This window comes from Lithobates pipiens, unplaced genomic scaffold (assembly GCF_037356315.1).
Source record: "Lithobates pipiens isolate NorthernLeopardFrog02 unplaced genomic scaffold, aLitPip1_a1.2 Scaffold_8, whole genome shotgun sequence".
NCBI classification, from domain to species: Eukaryota; Metazoa; Chordata; class Amphibia; order Anura; family Ranidae; genus Lithobates; species Lithobates pipiens.
In genome coordinates, this window is record NW_027507903.1 from 181,147,603 (window position 1) to 181,171,972 (window position 24,370).

Below are 24,370 nucleotides of genomic sequence, written 5' to 3' on the forward strand. Positions count from 1 at the left end.
AGGTGAAGAGAACGTGTGTCTGTTTATGGAGGAATTATAAAAACCACAAATGAGTGCCCCTTTGACTTGGAATTCCGTACATTCATATAAAGGTTGTGTATTCTTGAAGTGTTAGGTAATCTAACAGCAGAATTTTGGAAATGTTTAGTATTTTTAGAATGCTAAACATTTTTTCCAGTAAAAACTTTTATTCTGCCCTTGACAAGCAGAATTATGCCCTTTAAGTAAAAAGTATGTGCTTCAGCATTTATATAGAAGTGCATTAGCTTTTCCAATTGTCTTGGTCCCTCTGCAAAGTCCCACAGGTACCTATTGAGCCTGCCAGTGAAGAACATTTCTTCCGGGGATGTGGTGTGGTTACAATGCTGCATTGCTCCTGAATTCAGAGCAAAGTTGCCACTCTCATGGCTGTACCTGATTGCACTACAGTGAAATGAAAAAACCTTGCAGGGAGTGTGGCTTTCAGGATTATCACTGCTTATTTATAAGCCTTGTACACCAGCACCCTGGCACCACCAGTCCTGCTCACTGTTTTCTGGATTGACCACATGGCCTCTGTTACCGAAACCCTCCCCAATGTTGGCTTCAGTGTCTGAGAGAAGGGATTGTTTGAAATACGAATTAAAGAATGTTTTGGCTCTGTCAGGTGAGGTAAAGGCTTTTTTTTTTTGTCAGTTAAAGTAACACAATACCATATTAGAAAACATAGCCTGGTCTCAAAGGGGGGTACATTTTCCAGAAGTCAAGTGGTTAAAGGTGGCAAAAATTCAGTAACTATTGCCATTTTAACTGACCCCATGACACAGATTATATTGTCTTACATTACAGGCAACTGCAATGTGCTATGATGTTGTTCATGTATACCGCAGGGGTTGACAAATCTTGGATGCTTGGAATCTAGGAGCCAGCTAAAAAAGTTAGGAGCCAGGTCCGTGACGGCGATCTGGACCTGTCCCTGTCCTGACATGGAGATGAGCGAGGGGAAGATAGCCCCCAGCCCCCCACATATGAGATCACCTCCCATTGGACACACCGCTCGAGTGCTAAATGGCCGCTGTGATTGGCCATTTAGCATGATCTGTGATTGGCTGTATCCAAGGGACACGGGCAACACAAATTCCCCGATGCGCGCCCATGGCGGCGTGCAGAGGGGAAGTAAACAGGAGGATGTCCAGGGACGCCCTCCCGGCAATTGGTGTCCGCGCTGTAGACATCTTTTGTCTATAGCGCGGGCACTAAGTGGTTAACAAAAGAATGTGACTTTTATTTCCGCCATATTCCCGCTTATTTACTGCCATATCCCTGCTAAGGGTTCGATCAGGTCCACCTGAAAAACTGACAGGTGAACCTGATCAGGCAGCCCTTGTGAAAGGGGCCAAGCAGGTAGGATTACAAATAATAATTTTTTTTTCCTTAATTAAAATGTATTTTTTTAACTTTTAAAAAATAAATAAAAATACAAGCTAGTGTGTGTGTGTATATATGTATATATATATATGTGTGTGTGTGTGTGTATATATGTGTGTATATATATGTGTATATATATATATATATATATATATATATATATATATATATATATATATATATATATATATAATATATGCTGTTTACCAGCCACCACACTCATCGTTGGGCAAAAGGCGCCAGGCAGGGCTTTGAAGCTCCATTAGGATTAGCATTATTGGAAGGGGTTGTAATTTCAACATCCACCACAAGATGGCGCCAGACTACGGAAAGACTTTCGAAAGCCGCCGCCTCAATTACTGGCCGGCGCGGCCCGATGCAATCGCACGGCGGAGTTCGGGGTCCACACGGAGACCGGATACCCCAGCTGTGTTGCCCCAGGCGCCAGGATGCGAATTCTAGTCGCAAATGCGACCTGGCGCCCGGGGTTTGTCGAGCCCAGGTATACCGTATTTATTGGAGTGTAACACGCACCCCAAGTTTAGGAGAGAATTTTAAGGAAAAACACTTTTTTTAGGAGGGACATTTAAGGAAAAAAACCTTACATTTTTAAATGCCCATCAATGCAGCCTCATCGGTGTCCATCTGCAGCCTTGTCCATCATTGCACCCTTGTCCGTGTCATATGCAGCCTTGTCCATCGTTCCACCCTTGTCAGTTTCCTTTTTAAGCTTCGCCTTTTAAAAATGGCGCAGCCGAGATACAGAGCTGGATGTCCTGTGTATCTCTGCAGCGCTCAGTAGCTCTCGGCAGCTTGCGGCCGAAAGCTGCTGAGAATGGCTGAAAGCCGCCGTGAGCTCAGTCGGCTTACAATCGGCGGGGGATCTGTGTATAACACGCACCCATGATTTTCCCCTGATTTTAAGGGGGAAAAAAGTGCATGTTATACTCCGATTAAATACGGTAGTTACTTGTCTATATTGTCTGTATATAGAACATGAGCAATACCTACTCCTGTACCAATTGCAGTGTGCTATGTTATTTCTGCATGTAAATAAATGCATCAAAACATTTTTTACCTACCGTAATTGTCACTTGCCTCATTTAAAGTCCCAAACCCCCATCATTGGCATCAAAGAATATCTTTCCTTCCTAGCCATCTTTGTAAACTGCCAATTGCCCTGCTCCCTCCATTTGAGAGATTAAGAGATGCGGACATGTTTGTAGCCCATATCAGTAGAGCAGCCTATGGTGACAATCACGGATCCCTCCCTAGATATAGTGGAGACGTGACAGTCGCCCAAATACAGGGAGTCTGTTTGCAGGATTATCCGGTAAACAAGACGTACAACTCCTATACCAAACCCTAGTAATCTTCAGTATTTTACATGTTGAGTTCAGGTACACTATAGTTAAGCCAGTTTACATATATATTGAAAAAAAAAAATGGAAGCGGATCCGTCCTCTTCTGTTTTTAGGCCAGTGGTCTCCAAACTGCATCCTGGGGGACAGATGTTGCCCTTTGCTTGCCTTTTATCTGACCTTTGGGACACTATTCCTCCCACTGGTCCCGATGGTGGGGCACTATTCCTCCCCATGACCTCCGATGACGAGGCACCATTCCTCCAACTGACCCCCAATGATGGGGCACTATTCCTCCCACTGACCCCCCCCAAATGGGGCTCTATTCCTCCCACTGCCCGCCCCAATGATGGGGCTCTATTCCTCCCATTGACCCCCCCGCAATGACGGGGCACTATTCCTCCCATTGACCCCCCGCAATGACGGGGCACTATTCCTCCCATTGACCCCCCCCCAATGACGGGGCACTATTCCTCCCATTGACCCCCCCAATGACGGGGCACTATTCCTCCCATTGACCCCCCCCCATGACGGGGCACTATTCCTCCCATTGACCCCCCCCATGACGGGGCACTATTCCTCCCACTGACCCCCCCATGACAGGGCACTATTCCTCCCACTGACCCCCCCCCATGACGGGGCACTATTCCTCCCACTGACCCCCCCCCTAATGACGGGGCACTATTCCTCCCACTGACCCCCCCCCCAATGACGGGGCACTATTCCTCCCACTGACCCCCCCCCCCCCCAATGATGGGGCACTATTCCTCCCACTGACCCCCCCCAATGACGGGCACTATTCCTCCCACTGACCCCCCCCCCCCCCCAATGACGGGGTACTATTCCTCCCACTAACCCCCCCCCCCAATGACGGGGTACTATTCCTCCCACTAACCCCCCCCCCCAATGACGGGGCACCATTCCTCCCACTGACCCCCCCCCCAATGACGGGGCACCATTCCTCCCACTGACCCCCCCCAATGACGGGGCACCATTCCTCCCACTGACCCCCCCTCCCCAATGACGGGGCACTATTCCTCCCACTGACCCCCCCCCCCCAATGACGGGGCACTATTCCTCCCACTGACCCCCCCCCCCCAATGACGGGGCACTATTCCTCCCACTGACCCCCCCCCCAATGACGGGGCACTATTCCTCCCACTGACCCCCCCCCCCAATGGCGGGGCACCATTCTTCCCACTGACCCCCCCCTCCCCAATGGCGGGGCACCATTCTTCCCACTGACCCCCCCCTCCCCAATGACGGGGCACCATTCCTCCCACTGACCCCCCCTCCCCAATGACGGGGCACCATTCCTCCCACTGACCCCCCTCCCCAATGACGGGGCACTATTCCTCCCACTGACCCCCCTCCCCAATGACGGGGCACTATTCCTCCCACTGACCCCCCTCCCCAATGACGGGGCACTATTCCTCCCACTGACTCCCAATGGCCACAGCCTGCCCCCCCCCCCCCAAAATGTGAACAGTAAATGTGCTCTTTATTTAGAAATTTTTGGGACCCATGATTTAGGCGGATTGGAGGGCAGTTGAGTGTAAACGGACACTAGTCCATTTACTCTGGGCTGCCCAGGACACTGAGCAGTCACAGATATATTATGTGCCCGCTCTGCTCTGATCAGCAGGGGATCCGCCACATCTGAAAGGGGCCATACCTGGATAAACGGATTACATAAACAAGTATGAATTTGTGGGAGAATGTTATCCTTAGATAATTTTAATGAAAACTAGTATCAAATGGAGAGATCTAAATGTTTGCAGACTGCTCCTAATTCTATAATATTTCACCAAATTATAGATTATGATTCATCACCAGGGCCCCCCTGACTCTACTTAAAATGTGTCACAGTTGAAGACATTTTTAATCCTTTCCTTTTCTGTCCATTCCTGACAGGATTTTATGAGGAAATCTCCCTAATTGGGACACAGATGACGACAAAAGCTAATCAAGGCACTGATCCTTACCCACTCTAGCCAAAAAATAATAAATTTTGGCTAGAGTTGGGCTTCAATTTTAATTGGTAGTAACTGGACTTGCGGCAGTCTTCTGTCATGTTCAGAGTATGTTGCTCAGGTCTAAATATATTAGACCTGGAAATATCACTTGTAAGCTTCTACAGCTTCATGTTATGACTGGGGCAGGAAATTGGCCAAGGCCTGTGTAAATGCACTGTTACATTTAAAATTGCTGTAAGACTGCATTTTCAAATAGCTCTTTGTGGAAATATATGCATATCAACAATAAATATTATATAAATGGATACTGAGATCATTTTGCCAGCTTAAAATTGAGAGTAACTTTAATTTCTATAGACTTGTTTTCCTTGCAGAGTACAGGATAAGTCTTGTAGTTGCATTACTGTAACGAATACAAGGGAATATTTGTAAAAGCCTTCTCTTTCCAGTTTAGTCAAGCTAAAGTAAATGTTAGAGCTAAGTATTCTATAATACCACCACATGCAGGCATCACAAGCATGAAGAAAAGCATTACAAGGAACAGCCTTGCCTCTGTTAACAAACAGAGCTGCTAGTGTTTCTATGAATAGGCACTTTTTCCACGTTTTGAAGTAATGGCTGCTCTCTGATAGCAAGAACAGATGAAATAAGCTTAAGTTATATGTAGGTGTCGTTAGTGTTGGACTTTGAAGTGAACTTGTAGAAGGCAGTGTCCTTGTTGGTTTCGGTTATGAGGATTGGAACACAATATAGCAAAGTTCACACTACCCAATGCTCTAAAAAACGTAATGTGGTTATATTATTTTTTCATCCAAGAAGCCACTGTCTGTAGTTTAGGCGTCTGAATGCCTTTTACAGCGGGACTACTGCTTCCTAACTGCAAGCCAAGGATTTGACTCGGTAGCGGCACAACCCTATGGATTTGGATGGGGCAGTTCTGCCGGTTAGCTCAGCATGCCACATTTGATTTGCCATTACTGAAACACAAAGCATTGCAGCTGCAGCATGTGGACGTTTTTCTCTGGCTGTGTTGTAGACTTTAGAGGGGGGAGAGGGGCATAAAACGATGACTCAATCACCTGTGTTTTAATCACTTCCTGCCCATAGAACGTCCTAGAACATCCTGGACTTGAAGTGGCTATCTCAGGATAGTGCTACTGCCTGCAGTTGCAGGCATCATCCTGGTATCTTTCTTTCCAGCCAGCGGTTCTCTTCATTGTAAAAGCCATCCTAGTGGCTGATTAGCCACTGGATGGCTTTTACAGGCAGTGGGAGGGGATGAGCTTTCCTGCGATAGGGGAGTCCAGGATCCGATGCGGCACCGCCGGGTTACCACAGAGATGATTGTCCCCGGTCAGCTCTATGATTTTGGGAGGCTGAAAGCAACGTCATGATGTCGCTTCCTGCTCTTGTGGTGGTAAACATTGCCATTATTTTCTGAAAAGCAGAGATACATTATTTGTATTTTTTTAATCTCCTGCTCCCCAGGTTAGAGGAGAGATGTGGGTTCTTATAGTTCCCAGATGTCTCCATAAAGAGCACCTGTCATTCATTTTTGCTTGCTATCACAAAGGATGTTTACTTTTCGTATGACAGGAATGAAGTGATAAAAAAAAAAAAGGTCGCACCCACATGAAGTATCACCGTGAAAATTATAGTGAGAGCAAATATTCTAGCTCTAGACCTCCTCTGTAATTCTAAACTGGTAACCTGTACAATTTTAAAGTGTGACATGTTGGGTATCTGTTTACTTCTAGTAACATCATATTTTTTTTTTTTTTTTATATGGTACCAAAAAAATTGGTTTATATATAGATTTTTTTTTTTTTTTTGGCATTAAAATCTATTGGTGTATTTTTTCCCAAACAAAATTGCATTTGAAAAAATCGCTGCGCAAATACCGTGAGACATAAAAAATTGCAATACCCACCAATTTATTCTCTAGGGCCTCTGCTTAAAAAAATATTAATAATGTTCTGAGTAATTTTCTAGCAAAAAATTATTTGCACATGTGGGAGGGAAATTCTGTAATTGGTCTGCATGGGAAGTAGTTATTGGCCCCTTCCATGGTCGCTTGTTTGAAAGAGGTCTGTATTTGAAGCATGGTATTTAAGTTCATGTTATTGTAGTCCAACTGTGTTGGTTGTGAGAGAGGCACAAATTATAAACCACAGAAGTCTAGACATCAGCTTTCTTGTTAAAGTTTGGTTGTAGGCCTTAATCTTTTTATACTAGGGGTTTATTTACTAAAACTGGTAAGTGAAAAATCTTGTGCAGCTCTGCATGGTAGCCAATCGGCTTCTAAGTTCAGCTTGTTCAATTAAGCTTTGACAATAAAACCTGGAAGTCCATTGGTGCAGCTGTGCATAGAAACCACATTTTGCATTCTCCAGTTTTGGTAACTTAACCCTCTAGTTCTTTGGTAACTAAATGTCAAAGCTGCTACATTGGATGTACTGACATAATTTGTAAAGCCATGTTCACAGCCGTCAAGACATTGGATGATGTTTGGAATGTCTTTGGGAAAAACTTTGCAAAGGCAAATATACTTTTCAGCACTATGTTAGTGATAGTAAAAGCTGGAGTGTGTCAGTTGATAGCCTGTTCTCTGGTAACAATGCTGCCAGGGTTGTTTGCAACTAACCTCTGTCATTCATGTGTGTGTCATAGGAGAGTCAAGAGAGAGATATTTGGTAATGGTTGGTTAAGGCCCCCAATGCCTGTGCCTGGATTTGCCTTTAGTAATATAATTTTATATAGAAAAATAATCCAGATAGCTCTATTTATTAGGGGATAAACTTGTGAAGCCAATATGCCTGTATAATGTGGACAGGCATGCATGCTGTTGTCCTCCTTTTGAATTTGTGCATTCTGTTTCTGTGTTGTGGTAAAATTTTAGAAAAGATTAGGTCAATTAGCAAAGAGGACAACAATGTTGAGTACGAGACATTAGTTCTGTGTCTTAAAATATATTCTACTAAAGTTTTTTTTTTTTTTTTTTTTTTTCTGCGCCAACTGTCTTTTTGCTGCCAAGTCATCTCCTGTCAAGCGGCAGTGTTTGTAAAATATGACTTATAAATAATGCAGTGCATTCGGAAAGTATTCACAGCTTTTCACTTTTTCCACATATTCAAAAATGGATTAAATTCATTATTTTACTCAAAATTCTACAAACAATACCCCATAATGACAACATGGAAAGTTTGTTTTGAAATCTTTGTAAATTTTTTAGAAAAAAAAGAAATAAGTATTCCCAGCCTATGCCTTGAAACTCCAAATTGAGCTCAGGTGCATCCGGTTTCCACTGATCATCCTTGAGATGTTTCTACAACTTCCTTGTTGTTCCCCCTTGGTAAATTCAGTTTATTTGATATAATTTGGAAAGGCACACACCTGGCTATATAAGTTACCACAGTTGACAGTGCATGTCAGCGCACAAACCAAGGCATGAAGCCCAAAGAATTGTCTGTAGACCTCAGACAGGATTGTATCAAGGCAAAAATCTGAGAAAGGGTACGGAAAAAATTTCTGTAGCATTAAACATTCCAATGAGGTGAGCAATCGGGGGGTGAGAGGCCCTAGTCAGAGAGGTTACCACGAACCTGATGGTTACTCTGACAGAACTCCATGTTTCCCTGTGGAGAGAGGAGAACCTTCCAGAAGAACAACCATCTCTGCAGCACTTCACCAATCAGGCCTGTATGGTAGAGTCGCCAAACCGAAGCCTCCCCTCCGTAAAAGGCACATGACAGCCCGCCTGGACTTTGCCAAAAAGCACCTGAAGAACACTTGAACCATGAGAAACAAAATTCTCTGGTCTGATGAAACAAAGATTTAACTCTGTGGCCTAAATGGCAAGTGTTGTGTCTGGAGAAAACCAAGCACCGCTCATACCTGGCCAATACCATCCATACAGTGAAGCATATGGTGGTGGCAGTATCATGCTGTGGGGATGTTTTTCAGTGGCAGGAACTGAAAGACTAGTCAGGATCGAGGGAAAGATGAATGCAGAAATGTACAAGAGACATCCTTGATGAAAACCTGCTCCAGATTACTCTGGACCTCAGGCTCGGGTAAAGGTTAATTTTCCAACATAACGACCCTAAGCACAAAGCCAAGATAACAAGAGAGTGGTACAGGTCAACTCTGTGAATGTCCTTGAGTGGCCCAGCCAGAGTCCAGACTTGAAACCAATTGAACATCTCGGTAGAGATTTGAAAATGGCTGTGCATCGATACTCCCCATCCAACCTGATGAAGCTTGAGAGGTTCTGCAAAGAACAATGGGAGAAATTGCCCAAAAATAGGTGTGCCAAACTTGTAGCATCGTGCTGAAAAAGTGTTGAGGTTGTAATTTGATGCAAAATGTGCCTCAACAAAGTATTGAGCAAATGCTGTGAATACTTGCGTACGTGTGATTTTTTTTTTATTTTATTTTTTTCCTACAGTCAATAAACCCCCCATTATGCTTTCTTATGTGTCCATGCACACCTAGGCTGTCAACTGTTTTTGGCAGGGGTGTTTTTGGGCTGTAAAAAAACAAAACTAGTGCATTCTGAGGAGTTTTTCAGCTGTAAAAACGCAGATAAATTCCAATAAATGCTCACCGGCATTTTTTAACATTTTTTTTTTTTTTTTTTTATCCTAGTTTTTTTTTTCCGTTTAATCAATAACGCTATTGCAAAAAACTTACTTTTTTTTTTTATTGATTTGCAAGGTAAACACAGAACAACATACAGCATACTGGGCATACCCAGGCTGGTCACTACTATATAACCCCTGAGTCAAAACAAACAAAACCCAACAAAAAGTAAAAAACAAAACCCCCAACAAACATACATTCACTTGCATGTATGCCTAACAAAACCACTGTACTGTACTACCACCTATGCAGATCATGCAGAGTAACCTCCAATTTCGTCCATACCCTACTTTTCCTTTGATTATTCCTAGGATGAGTTATATAATTCAATACACTTCACCTGCTATTCCCTCTCCTCCCCGTTAAGTATTTACCTGGGAACCCAGGAATGTCAATACATCAGGGATGCCCCCACTTCCTTCCCAATGCTTAATAGAATGGTGCTAATCATCGTTCGAATCTGCGTTGGTGTCCTGCGACTCCGTCCAAATATCCCATATTTTGGGAAATCTGGTGCCACAGCCACGTGACAGGTATGTAGCCTTATACAGTGGTAGAGCCGTATTCACTAAGCTCTTCCAGAAATTAATTGAAGGTGCGGCCGAGGCCTTCCATTTGAGTACTATAGATTTACGGGCATAGTACAATAATAGTCCTAGCAGTGTTCTGATCGGGCGGCATGGAGCCAGTGGCCTGACCAATCCCAGCAGACATAACTCTACAGACAGTGGTACAGAAACGGTGGTTGCTGTCAGAATAAATTTGGTCACTTCCACCCAAAAGATTTCGATCTGAGGGCAGCACAGCAGCACCATAGAGGTCTATGGAGCCTCGGATGCCAACGGTGACAAGTCCGCTGACATCCGACCTGCTCCGATCAAAAAAAGTGTAACGGAGGAAAAAGCTATTTTTCCATTCGTCATCGGATCGGGTGACAACGGACACTGCGGTTCACCGTCACCCGATCTCCCATAGAGGAGAGCGGCGCTGTGACAGGTCCATCCCTGCGCAGTGTGCAGAGACAGACCTGTCCTCTGCCTGCTCAGTGGAGATCGCTCTGGCGATCCCCGCTGTGCAAGTGGGTATCCACGGGGCGGATCATCACTGATCAGCCCCGTGTGAAAGGACCCCAACGCTACTGGTGTTTTTATAAAGTTATTATAACGTCCAGTGTGCATGAGGCCTTAGTCACGCTACTGTCCCTCTCTAACATTTCTCTGACCAGTGCAGATACTGTACTTCTGCCATTGTTTTGATAAAAAATAAAATAATTGTTTTAATCAGAAATAAGTTGACAAAATAGAGATACTTACATTTGTTCAGCTCTTTTTAAAATATGAAGTTGTATCAGAGCTACAAAGAACAAACAATGCTAATTAGGTTATTGGAATGCTGTCTTTTTATTAAATAAAAGCCCGGTGAGTCATTCTTCTTGGCTTCCCTTCATCCGCATCATTTAACCACCAGACAGTTAGATTACGGCTATTTGCTACATTTGCAGTAACGTAATTGTGTTGGCATATAATAGGGTTGTTTCGGATTACAGCAGAGCCTCTGGGTATGTTGAACAGTGTCAGACCTATCTGTGTTCCTAGATTTAGTTTAAAAGGGTATAGTTGATCGTGATGTAAATTATATGTTAAGAAATCGGAAAGAAACAATATAACATTGTGTTTGAATATTGTTTTGTATTTTATGCTGTGAAAAAGAATTGCATGTCCTATTTAAGCTTCATCCGGTTTAATCTTTTTTTTTTTTTCCACAACTGGCCTGCATCTTGTTGCCTATTGCTCTGTACAATGCATTGTTTTTTAAAAATACTTTTGCATTTTGATGGTGTTTAAACAGGGGGATTAAATAGTATCATTTGAAATCTGGTGTGTGTGTGTGTGTGTGTGTGTGTGTGTGTGTATAGATAGAGAAAAGTAGTAGGTGAGATGCACACACGGTCAGTGAAACAGGTGTGCCAGCAATCGAGTCTGTCCCAAAGACTCAATATAAAAAAGCAGAAGAGGAATTGCTGCACAAACAGTACATTTATTGATAACATTTACATCACATCAGGTATTCAGGTGACGTTTCGGGCTAAGCATGATATCACCCTTCCTCATGACCACATACCTGCAATAAAAATTGTAACCAACTTCACATATAAAGGCTTATAGCTCACATCTATCATTAATCAGTTGATTACATTCAGGCTGGGTTCACACCGCTGCGGCACTGCAGTGCAAATCACATCCGATTTCTGTGCGATGCAAGTTCAGCCATACAGATAGTATGGCTGAATTCGCATCGCACCCGCCGCAAACTCGCACGGGACCCTTTTTTTGGTCCGCAGCAGAATCTGATCTCATGGGTGTTCACACCATGCGATCCAATTCCTGTCCGAGTTTGCAGATCGCACTGCGATATGCGAACTGATCTGGGGGTGTCATTAACATTTCACTGACACTCCCAGCAGTCCGCATAGGGCAGTGTGAACTGCTAGCGGGAGGCATGCGATGCGGGAAAACGCAGCGGATTCGCGGCATTCCCGCATCGCTTCAGTGTGAACCCAGCCTCAGCTGTAATCAATCTCCACAAGCCATCCCTTTTTATCTTTCATACATCATTTTTATATCTATGGGTATATCTGAACAATAGCTAAAAAACGGGACAAAAGGACGCCTTCCCTTGAAGATAGTATGCTGAATCATGTAGTTCATCCCAAAAAATACAAAGAAAACAATCAATGAATCATCAAAATTAATTGGTATATTCACATACCATGAAAAAAACGAAACAACAAACAAAGAAATCTCATAATGTATGGCCGTATCGGCCAACACATAATAGAGACTTGTACCATCATAAAAATAAATAAAGATCAAAATCTGTATTTAACCCTTTAGGATATAAAGAGTCTAAGCGATTTATCCAGTAAACTTCTCTTTTTCTCAATTCCAATTCTCTTTTCCCCCCACGTCTATTAGTTGGAATACCATCGATTACCACAGGACTTGACAAATTTGCTTGGAATCTAGGAACCAGCTAAAAAAGTTAGGAGCCAGGTCCGTAACGGCAATCCGGACCTGTCCCTGGCCTGACATGGAGACGAGTGAGGGGAAGATAGCCCCCAGCCCCCTGACACCCCCCACCCACCCCACCTGTCTCCAAGTCATTGCCCATACCTCTTAGACATTTTATTTATTTTCAAATTACAATTTTTTTTTTTAAATTGCATTTTTAGGCCCCTTTCACACATGCGGACGATATGTCCGTATTTCATCCATCCATCCGTTTGCGGATGAAATACGGACATACATTTATCCCTATGGGATAGCGGGTGTCTGCGGATGAGCATCCGCAGACACCCGATTTCGTCCGCCTCCGCAACAGTCCGATTCTGCAGACGGAGGAAAATCCTATTTTTCTATCCGTCTGCAGAGCGGATCGGACGAACACGGACAGACGGTCCGTGCTCGTCCAATCCCCATAGAGGAGAGCGGAGATCTGACAGGGCGGTCCCTGTCCGCAGCTGGCTCAGCGGGGACAACGGAGCGATCCCTGCTGAGCGAGCGGATCATTACTGATCCGCCCTGTGTGAAAGAGGCCTTAGTGTAAAGGAAGGCATCCTTTTGTCCCGTTTTTTTAGCTATTGTTCAGATATACCCATAGATATAAAAATGATGTATGAGAGATACAAGGGGTGGTTTGTGGAAATTGATTCCAGCTGAATGTAATTAACTGATTGATTGATGTGAGCTATAAGCCTTTATATGTGAAGTTGGTTAAAATTTTTATTGCAGGTATGTGGTCATGAGGAAGGGCGATAACATGCTTAGCCCGAAACGTCACCTGAATTATACCATTTGTTTGTGCAGCAATCCCTCTTCTGTGTGTGCCATACAAAACAATGAGCAGAAAAAAGGGGAAAGGGAAGGCAAAATTCACCTCAAGGACAAATACTGATATCGGTAGCACCAGAAGTCATTACACCATGACTATAAATATTACTATTACAAGACCATTCACACTAAATATGGCGCGACCTCCCAGCAAATTCACTGTGGATTTGGCACCGCATCTAAATCGCAACCAGTCCGTGTGAACGAATTGAACATTCACAGCCATGCGATTTGAATCTGGTGCAGACAAAAAAAAGTCCTGCACCAGTTTGGTGCCAATGCAGTGCAATTTGAGCCATACAAATCCATGGCTCAATTTCACCCCAGAGACACAACGTGTAATTTGCACAGCAATGTGCTGCGATTCCTGTGCGAATTGCATGTGGTGTCTCGCACCGCAGCAGTGTGAACCCAGGCTCAGATCAGTGAACGCAGTTGTAAACCATGACTGTAATATTCATTGCAGCTGAATCCAGTGCCTGTTCCCTTTTGGGAAAAACAGCACAACACAAATATACTCGTACACTATATTGTCAGAAGTATTGACACACACACACTTTAATGACATCCCAGTCTTAGTCCGTAGGGTTCAATATTGAGTTGGCCCACTCTTTGCAGATATTCCAGCTCTTCTGGGAAGGATGTATACAAGGTTTAGAGGTGTGTCTATGGGAATGTGTGACCATTCTTCCAGAAACGCATTTGTGAGATCAGGCACTGATGTGGACAAGAGAGCCTGGCTTGCGGTCTCCGCTCTAATTCATCCCAAAGCTCTTCTATCTGTAGATCAGGACTCTGTGCAGGCCATTCAAGTTTCTCCACCCCAAACTCGCTCATCCATGTCTTTATGGATATGCACCTGCTGGTAGATGAGACTTTCTACATGTAAATGTTACTCCTTTTACCATGTAGAAGCTGACAGAGCATCTTATTTGTTTACTGGGGCTGTGCACTATGCAACCCATGTGAAAGCAATACTCTTCTTTTTGATGGATGAAACCATGGCGGCTCGCTCTTCCTGCCATGTAGACACACCTTTCTGCCCTCTCAAGGACAGAAATTTCATGATAGGAGTAGAGGCTACATCATTTGCTTAGGCGAAAAAATGAAGTAGTGCAGTAGAATCAAATTTATAAATGCAGCCTCACCATTGCCATGAATGCAATCTCTGAATACAGCCTCACCATTGCCATCAGTGCAGCCTGATCCATGCCCGTCTGCAGCCTCTGAGGGGACAGGGAGGTGGCTGGACAAGCGCCAAAAGATTACATACAGGAGAATCTCCTGTTTACCTTGGGGGGCCTCTTTAATACAAAGTCACGCCTCCTATGATAGACAGAACAGTTGTCCAATGGCGGCCCAGGAGACAGACTTCCTATTACAGAGGCTGCCGAGTAAACGGGAGATTCTCCTGTATGTAATCTGACGACACTCATCCCGCCCCCTCCCTGTCCTCTCCGAGGAACGTTAAATACGGTATATATCTTTTGTGGCACCCCAACTGATTCGTTGGGAGCCGCAAAAGATATATATATCCAAATTACCAGTGGGGCCGTATGAAACCGCAATTGGCCCGAGGCCTGGACTTTGAACATGCTTGGTCTAGATGTTTATTTCTGTGACTTCTGCAGAAGAGTAGGTTCACTCCCTGATTCACCAGTTCAGCATTTGTTATATGACTATGTTCCTTTACATCTGGACATGTGACAAGCTTGGGTGCTGGGGGAGCCTATAGCTGTTTTTTCCCCCCTAATAAATGTAGAATAGTTTAGCGTTTTATTTTTTTTATTTTTTTTTTATAGCTATCCCATCAAGAACATTTTATTATAACATTTGTTTACATTTTAATATAAGCCTTTATTTAAAACTGAATACCTGGCAGTTTGAAAAATATATGTATATTTGAGATGTCTATCCATAAAGTTTATTCCATCTCATGACCTGGTCCCCAGCTATCAGATAACACAGCCCATTCAATCAATTCCCTTTGAGTTTTGCAGTAGGGTTTTTTTAGCTGTAGCGTTTTTAGCTTTTTTTTTTTTTTTTTTTTTTTATTTAGTTATTTTTTTCTTTTAGCAAAACTATACTTCCACAAATGGTTATGGCTAAAATACTGAAATGCTGAATAGCCAAGTTTTTCATAATTTTTTTTGTGTTTTTAAGCTTTTATCAGAGTTTAGAGAGTCTTTTACAGTTGAAAAACTCCTCTTAAAACCCACTGGTTCTGGGTATTCTTCCCAGCCGGAAAACACCCCTGCCAAAAAACGCTGGGCACATAGGATAACATGCTTGGGAGTTAATGGCTGCAGAAAAAAACGTCTGAATCCAAAAACAGCAGCTGCAAAGATGTCTACACGGCTCCTGACACTCACAGCATCGGAGCCTGCGAACCTGGAAGAAATTCAGAGAGAACATGTCAGCCCCCTCAGCGGTAACTTTTTTTTTTTCCCCAGCAGTTTACTACCGCTTTAATCACAGTTGGCATATGTCTCTACTAACTTTGCACATCTAGACTTTGCAATATCTGCCCACTCCTTTTGCACCTTCAACCATTGTATGATCATTTTGTCTGTGTTTTGGATCATTGTCATGTTGGAAGGTAAACCTTCTTCCTATTGAAACTTTCTGGAGGAGGGCAGCAGATTTTCCTCCAAGATTTTGAAATTCACTTCAGTCCCTGTCCTCAAGATCCTCATTTCACATTCATACATACAAATGCTAAACATGAGCCATTTAACCTACCAGCATGTCTTTGGAGTGTGAGGAAACTGGAGTCCCTGCAGGAAACACATGCAGGCACAGGGAGAATATGCAGTGCTGTGGTTGGGATTCGAACCACTGACCCTAGTGCTGCTAGGCAGAAGTACTAGACACTGTGCGGCCCAAAGTATTTAAAATGTATTTGTTAATTTTTAAGAAATGCAAATCTTGATGAAATTGCCTGGAGCTCAGCTTTAAAACTTTTATCAAAATTGGATTAGGTTTGGCTCTTTTGGGACACGACTGTTAAAGGTTAAACTAAAAAAAAAAAAAATAGGCACACTTTTTTTTTTTTTTTTTGCACAGAAGATTTTAGATCCATCTATCTTGCACCCGCAATGGACTGGTGTACATGGGTGTAGGAAAATGTTATCTTCACTTCATGAGGCAGGAGAAGACCTAACTTAAACTTCACTTCCATTAACCTTTAATCACATTTGAGCAGCAAAATGGCTTAAGTCACACTAATGGTGGAAGGACTTTGCCTTGTATCTACTAGTCCTATACTGCCATATTCCAAAGTCATTTGCTGGCATCTATTAGTGTAAATAGCACAAGGTAGGTGTGAGCTAACTGGTTGTTTAGGGTCTCTGCAAATTTGTCCCATTTTGAGTAGTTTTTGTAAATTCCCTTTGTTGCCCCAAAGCAGTATTTACAGTAAATTCACAAATGTGCAAGACTAAGCTGCTCATTTTGTAGATCTAATGTGAAACCCTAACCATATGTCTGAGACAGACTATTCAGAAAACATGATGGTGCCTGTCAGAGCATACCAGCTGGGGGCAAAGGCTGCTGACAGTTCAAGAAAAAGCACTAAATGTGTTTCATGCTAATATTTTACTTTGTGCAGGTGTCTTGAAAAATTTGGCATTTTTTGTTAATGCACACATAGCAGCACTGTGGACAGAGGGTGAAAAAGTACTGCATAAAATGTGTGTAAAGGTTAAAATAATTTTTTGGTTTTGTCTGTCTGTGTTATGAGCATCTGCTGCTATTTTTTTCCCATTGTGATAGCAATACAAACGATAGTTTTCTTGTCCATACATTATGGCTGGTTATATGTAAGTATCGGCCAATTTGCCAATATCTTGGAGCTGTGGAAACACTCATATAACCCCTCCCAGAGATCCTCAGTTTTTTTTGCTAGTGTCCTTAGGTAATGATTTGTTTTCTAGCTTAACGTTTTTTTTTTCCCCCACAATGCTCCAATTTTTTTACTATCTATAGCTGAGCACCAGACAATCGGCTATAGCACAGCTTCCTGATCGGTATCCTGGGCATGCCACTGGAACTGTACCCAGACACCACTGGAGAGGGAAGAAGAGCTGACCTGTAATGTTACTTGCCGCACTGGATCCTGTTGGCGCGTCTCCTTGAAACTGTATGCAACATGGGCAGTTGGCTGGAGAGTGCTTTACAGGTCCAGGGCAGAGGGGGCCTTGATGGTTAGACCCAATCGCTGAAAACCCTTTGGGGGTGAACCCTTCAGAAGTTTTTATAGAGTTAAGATAATGTTTGTGCTTTCACTTCTTCAGCTCACAGGTTGTGGTTAGAACACTGCATTTCTGGCAAGATCAGCAAGTCTATTTCTCGTATTTGATAAAAATGTTGATTGATCTTGTGGCTATGCTAGTTTTTATTCTGAGCCTAATCTAGCACTGTAAAGAAAAATGTGTTGCACTTGTCTGTTCTGCAGCTACTGCGGTCCTATCTCCTGCAATGGCTGCTGTGTACAGGAGAGAATTGACAACAGCTGTGAAATGCCTGGGAAGTGGCATCCCCCATAGACTTACTATGGAGTTTTCGTTATTGGCTGCCTTTCCTGCACACTTCCAGATACTGAAGCCGCTGCTGACAGCTCAGTATAGGATTGGCTGCAGAATAGGTAAGTATAGGGATTTTTTTGACTAAACTTCCACTTAAAGCAGAGTTCCACCCAAAAGTGGAACTTCCACTCGTAGCCCCCCTCCAGCTCCACATTTGGCACCTTTTGGGGGGGGGGGGGGGGTCAGGATACCTGTCTTTCACAGTTATCCTGTTCCCACTTCTGGGACCCTCAGCCGTTGGTATTGACATCACCTCCCGGGCTCCCTCCTCCTTCCCCAGCCGCTTGGCCAGTATTAGAAAGGAGCGGAGCCTCGCTCATGTGCAGTAGGGTTCCCGACTTGAAGCCATGAGGCTTCCCTGCCAGGTCTTCTTACTCGCAATGGAGGGGGCATTCACCCGACAGCTGATGGAAACATCACCTGTAGTGCCGACATCACTGCACTCCTGGGCAGGTAAGTGTCCGATTTATTAAAAGTCAGCAGCTACAGTATGTGCAGCTGCTGGCTTTTAATTTTTTGCAGCGGTGGGCGGACCTCTGCTTTTAAAGTGGTTGTAAACCCTCCCCCACAACTTTGTCCCATGTAAATCAGCATAAAAACCCCTAATGAACACTGCTTGTAGATATCTCCTTACTTGCTTAGTATTGTAATCCTTGTTCTGTAGAATGAAGTCACTGAGCATGCCCAGATCTCCCCTGATTTAAGGCACACTCTCTGTCTCATCTATCTGTTATCAGGACTTCCTACGGCACAACACTGAACTCTGCTAATCACTCAGAGCTTCCTCCTACACACCATGTGGCCTCACATACAGTCTAAACTTGGCCATTACTGCAGTCTTATCAGCTGAAGCTGATAAGTCTGACAAAGGGAAACATTAGACATCGGCACAAGTAAATACTATGAAATAAACAAGTAAGCTATGAACAGGGAAGCAGGGTTGCCATAGAAACGTTGGATTGAGAAGGAGGCTTGGTTAACAGTACAGGGAGTACTCAATGTAAGGGCGGAAATACACTCCACTGTGGACTTGGAAAACAATAATTAAGATGGCGCTGCCTAACCCCTGGAAACAAGTTTTTTAAAGTTTCTTTAACCACCTTCAGACCGGACCATTTTGCTAGTAAATGACCAGAGGTCTTTTTACAATTTGGCACTGCGCTGCTTTAACTGGTAATTGCGCGGTCATGCAATGTTGTACCCAAACAAAATTTGCGTCCTTTTCTTCCCACAAATAGAGCTTTCTTTTGATGGTATTTGATTGCCTCTGCGATTTTTATTTTTTGCGATATAAACGTAAAAAGACCGCAAATTTTGAAAAAAAATGATATTTTCTACTTTTTTGTTATTAGAAAAATCCAATAAACTCAATTTTAGTCATACATTTAGGCCAAAATGTATTCAGCCACATGTCTTTGGTAAAAAAAAAGTCAATAATTGTATATTTATTGGTTTGCGCAAAAGTTGTCACATCTACAAACTAAGGTACGTTTTCTGGAATTTACGCAGCTTTTAGTTTACGACTGCCTATCTCATTTCTTGAGGTGCTAAAATGGCAGGGCAGTACAAAACCCCCCCAAATGACCCCATTTTGGAAAGTAGACACCCTAAGGAAATTGATAAGTGGCATGTTGAGCCCATTGAATATTTTATTTTTTTGCCTCAAGCGATTGAATAATGACAAAAAATAAATTCTTTTTTTTTTTTTTTTTTACACAAAGTTGTCACTAAATGATATATTGCTCACACATGCTATGGGCATATGTGAAATGACACCCCAAAATAAATTCTGCTGCTTCTCCTGAGTACGGGGATACCACATATGTGGGACTTTTTGGGAGCCTAGCCGCGTACGGGGCCCCGAAAACCAAGAACTGCCTTCAGGTTTTCTAAGGGCGTAAATATTTGACTTCACTCCTCACTACCTATTACAGTTTTGAAGGCCATAAAATGCCAAGATGGCACAAAACCCCCACAAATGACCCCATTTTAGAAAGTAGACACCCCAAGCTATTTGCTGAGAGGCATGTTGAGTCCATGGAATATTTTATATTTTGCCACAAGTTGCGGGAAAATTACAAACTTTTTTTTTTTTTTTTCACAAAGTTGTCACTAAATGATATATTGCTCACGCATGCCATGGGCATATGTGAAATGACACCCCAAAATAAATTCTGCTGCTTCTCCTGAGTACGGGGATACCACATATGTGGGACTTTTTGGGAGCCTAGCCGCGTACGGGGCCCCGAAAACCAAGCACCGCCTTCAGGCTTTCTAAGGGCGTTACAGTTTTGAAGGCCATAAAATGCCAAGATGGCACAAACCCCCCCCAAATGACCCCATTTTGGAAAGTAGACACCCCTAAATTTAGGGGTACACTAGTGAGACTAGGTAATAAATGGCGGGTGCCCTGAAACTATAAAAAAACTAACCAACCAGCGTCACCTGTAACAGTTATATGGTGATCACTGGTGAAAGGGTTAACTAGGGGGAAATCAGGGGGCTTTATGCGGTAGTATATGGGGGTCCCTGGCACTATAAAAAGCTGCGGCGAACCTAAATACCTACCTGCCTAACTAGCGTCACCTGTGACACTAATACAGCGATCAGAAAAATGATCGCTTATTAGGCTGGGTTCACACTGGAGTGATGCGGGAACGCCACGAATCCGTGGCGGGTTCCCGCATCGCATGCCTCCCGGCGGCAGTTCACACTGCCCTATGCGAACTGCTGGGAGTGTCAGTGAAATGTTAATGACACCCCCAGATCAGTTCGCATATCGCAGTGCGATCTGCAAACTCGGATCGCATGGTGTGAACACCCATGCGATCCGATTCTGCTGCGGGCCAAAAAAAGGGTCCCGTGCGAATTTGCGGCGGGTGCGACACGAATTCAGCCATACTATCTGTATGGCTGAACTCGAATCGCACAGAGATCGGATGTGATTTGCACTGCAGTGCGGTGCGAATCACATTCGTTCTCATAAACCGCTGCAATGTGAACCCAGCCTTAGTGACACTGGCGAGGGGGGGTGATCACGGGGTTAAACCTTTATTGGGGGGGTTAGGGGGGCACATTAGAACTAAAGGGGGCTAACCCTAACTGCCCTAACAGTTATTACAGTCACAAATGACACCAATGCAAAAAAAAAAAAAAAAAAAAAAAAAAAGCAATTGGTGTCACTGTGACTGGGGGGGGCAGGGGTAATTGGGGGGTGATCGGGGGGTAAAGGGGGGGTGTGAGTGTGCCTGGCATGTTCTACTGTGTAGTGTAGTGCTTGTGCAACTCAACGATGCTCTCTCCTCGGTGCCGGAACGAAAAATACCGACACGGAGGAGAGAATACATCACTTCCTCTCCTGTGTTTACATTACAGGAGAGGAAGTGATGTCACGGGACATTTTCATTCGTCGGGAGCGATCGCGAGGGGGTGGCAATGAATGAATGGCTGTCCCCTCGTCCGGGATCGCTCCCGAACGAATACCGACCGCCGCAGGCACCGGGCGGGGGCCCGATCGGGCCCCCGACCTGCGGGCAGGAAAGGACGTACATGTAAGCCCTTATGCCTGCCCGTGCCATTCTGTCGACGTACATCGTCGTGCGGCGGTCGGCAAGTGGTTAAACAGTAAGTAATATGCGATTTGGGCTGGATTACAGTGGCTATAGTTTGATAATTACTTATTATAATGGACTAAATGAAAAGAAGCATCAGAGTGGGAGAGTTTACGTCCTCTTTAAGAGGTGGTATCTCAAACCTACATAGTTTTCTTTTTTTTTATGTTTTAAAGAGCAGGTTGGTCTCACTCTATTTTCAGTTTCAGGGAAGTGTAAATGTAAGTAATCATTAAAAACTGCACCTAGACAGCATGATTCTTGAAACTTGAAAATCTGCATTGTTTAATTTTTGCACACTCAAAGTATATATTCTGCTCTTCTTGTTGTTGGCCTACAATTTGTAGCAATTATGTTGTCTCATCTGGTTGGATGTTTCTCATGTTTTCAACCTGAAAATACAGAGTAAACTGGAATGATGTACTACTATCAGAGTAATTGAAAGCGTCTGCCTTTCCGGAGAATGTACTTCTGGGTTTTTGGTCACTTAACTGTAAAAATTAGTAATCCCACTCCTTTATTGCTGCATCAGTGAACACATCCTAATAGCTAGTTTACATTTTTTTATATAATGTACAAAAAATGGCAAATCCATTTTATTTTAAATGATTTGTGTTATTAGATTCAGACCATAGAAGGTCTCAGATGGGTGAGGATATCAACAACTTAGCTTGAGTGTACAGAAAAATGTATTATTTTGGTTCTGATTTTATTTGAGATCAGAGTCTAGAACACATCTTCAAAAAAATGTAAACCCCAGTAAGGATGCTGCCATGTCTGATTAAGCGTAGAGCCCAGTGAATTTTCCTGCCAGGGAGGACACAAGTGCTGCAAATGGCTGTATGCAGCCGTACATGTAACATGTATTCTCAAGAACTTGCATATCCTCCCATATCTGTATGGGTTTTCAACTCTGCACAAGGATATTTGCATCCAGTATTGTTTGACTGTATTCATACATACATGTAGCTTCATCCCACTTTCTTTTCACCGATTGGTGAATGAGTTGCCTTACTCAACGCAGTATACTTCAAGACATGAAAATGAGCTGCAATTGGACGGCCCTCGAAGTATCAAGGGCCACAATTTTGGTCCTCTATAGTCTTTGAAAGAGAAGTATGGGATTTTTTATCCCATATTCATAGTTGCCAGGTGGATGCAGCATCAGTCCGATGCTGCATCTGTCCCCTACCGGCCTCTTCACTGATAACCAAGTCACTGAACACCGCAGATGGCGCGATTCTCCTCTCCCTGAGCAGAGAGCTGTTGACTGTCCATCAGCAGCTCTCCTGCTCTGATCCTCCATGCTCAATGGAGCGCTGAGCTGTGGAGGGGTGGAGAACGGCCATCTCAGTGGCTCGCTGAGACAGTCATCAGTCCAGGCACACCTAGCGGATAGTTTTGTAAATGTTACATGGTGTTATCTGTGTCGGCCCTGAGGCAGTGGGCAATAGGGCTTCATGTATGGTGTATGCATGCAAACGGTAGAAAAAAATGTTTTTATTCATAGAGCACCAAATACAGTCTATATGCAGGACCATGAACACAGATTTTTCTAGTTTTGATTTAATAAACCCTGCAGACCAATACTGAGAAATGAACATGAGTCCATAGCATACAATACTGCTGCATTCATATCCATACAAATGACATATCTGTAAGCAGCAAATTGTATGACCCTAATGTCCAGTTTTAGTCCATTTCTAACCACTTAGAAATGCCAGCTTTTTTTCTTGCTAAATGAGCTGCTAATGGCAGAACTTGCATGTTCTTTCTGTTTTTAAAATTTTTCTCTGCTGAGCTTCTCCCTTGTACTGCTGACCAGGCCTACTGCCTAACCTCAGGTATGTAGGTACTGCCTGTGCCTGTGTTCCGTCGGATTAGGTGACCCATCAGAATTGGTAATGGAAGGGACGTTCCGTCCCCACCATCTTGCTACACCCCGCACTCCTCCTCAGTAAGGATACAGTGAGAAGGGGGCAGGCAGACATCTTGTTGCATCCACTGGAGTTTTGCATTTCAGTTATTTTTAATAGTAAATTAAGCTTATAAGGTTAAATACAATATTTAGAAATCGGATGGACTGTTTCGAGGTTGAATTTTAAAAGCAGAGGCAAACCTACTGATCTCACAGGTTTGCTAATCTGACAGAAAAACGCTCCTTTTATAATTAAACATGTAAACAGTCCGATGGATTTGTAAATAATGTATTTCAACATATATACTCTGTCTACTGTTAAAAATAACTGAAATGCGAAACTCTGCTGGGTGTAACAAGATGTCTGCTTGCCCCTTCTCGGTATATCCTTACTGTGGAGGAGTGTGAGGTGTAGCAAGATGGCTGCGACGGAATGTCACTTCCGTTACCAATTCTAACAGAACACCTGCTGGTACTTAATGTGCTCCCGTTCAGAACTACAATGGCAGCAAAAGAGGCAATTTTAAAGAATACATGTATAATGTAAGTGTGGTGGTTGTCACAATTTGCCTATTTTCTGCTTGTGAATCTAAATAATTGTCTATTTACTGCCTGAATATTGTAACAACTGACCAATTGCTGCCTGTGTTTTTGTATATGGTTGTCCATTTGGAGCCCATGTTTTGTCAGAAAAGCCATTTTTGTTAACCTATTTGAATCACATCTGTAGGGATCATATAATTTTATTTCCCCAGTAGGCCTATCGCTACCAAAGCCTAGAGCTATTATCCTTTGTTTTTTGCCATGATGCACCACTATTTAAACTTCAATTTTATTTAGCACGCAATTATTATCGCCCCATTATTATTGTTCAGCATACAGATAATTTCTCATTCTTTGCTGTGTTGCTTTTAGGCCTCCACTTTTTTTTTTTTTTTGTTTTTTTTTTGTTTTATTTTTAATCCAACTTGATTTTCTAT

The 24,370-nt window shown here is 43.3% G+C and overlaps 1 protein-coding gene across 7 annotated transcripts in view; it reads left to right on the plus strand.

Annotated features, from left to right (window-relative positions):
• Window positions 1-24,370, plus strand: part of KIF21A (kinesin family member 21A) — a 270,632-nt gene that overhangs the window by 60,696 nt on the left and 185,566 nt on the right. The window lies entirely within an intron of this gene.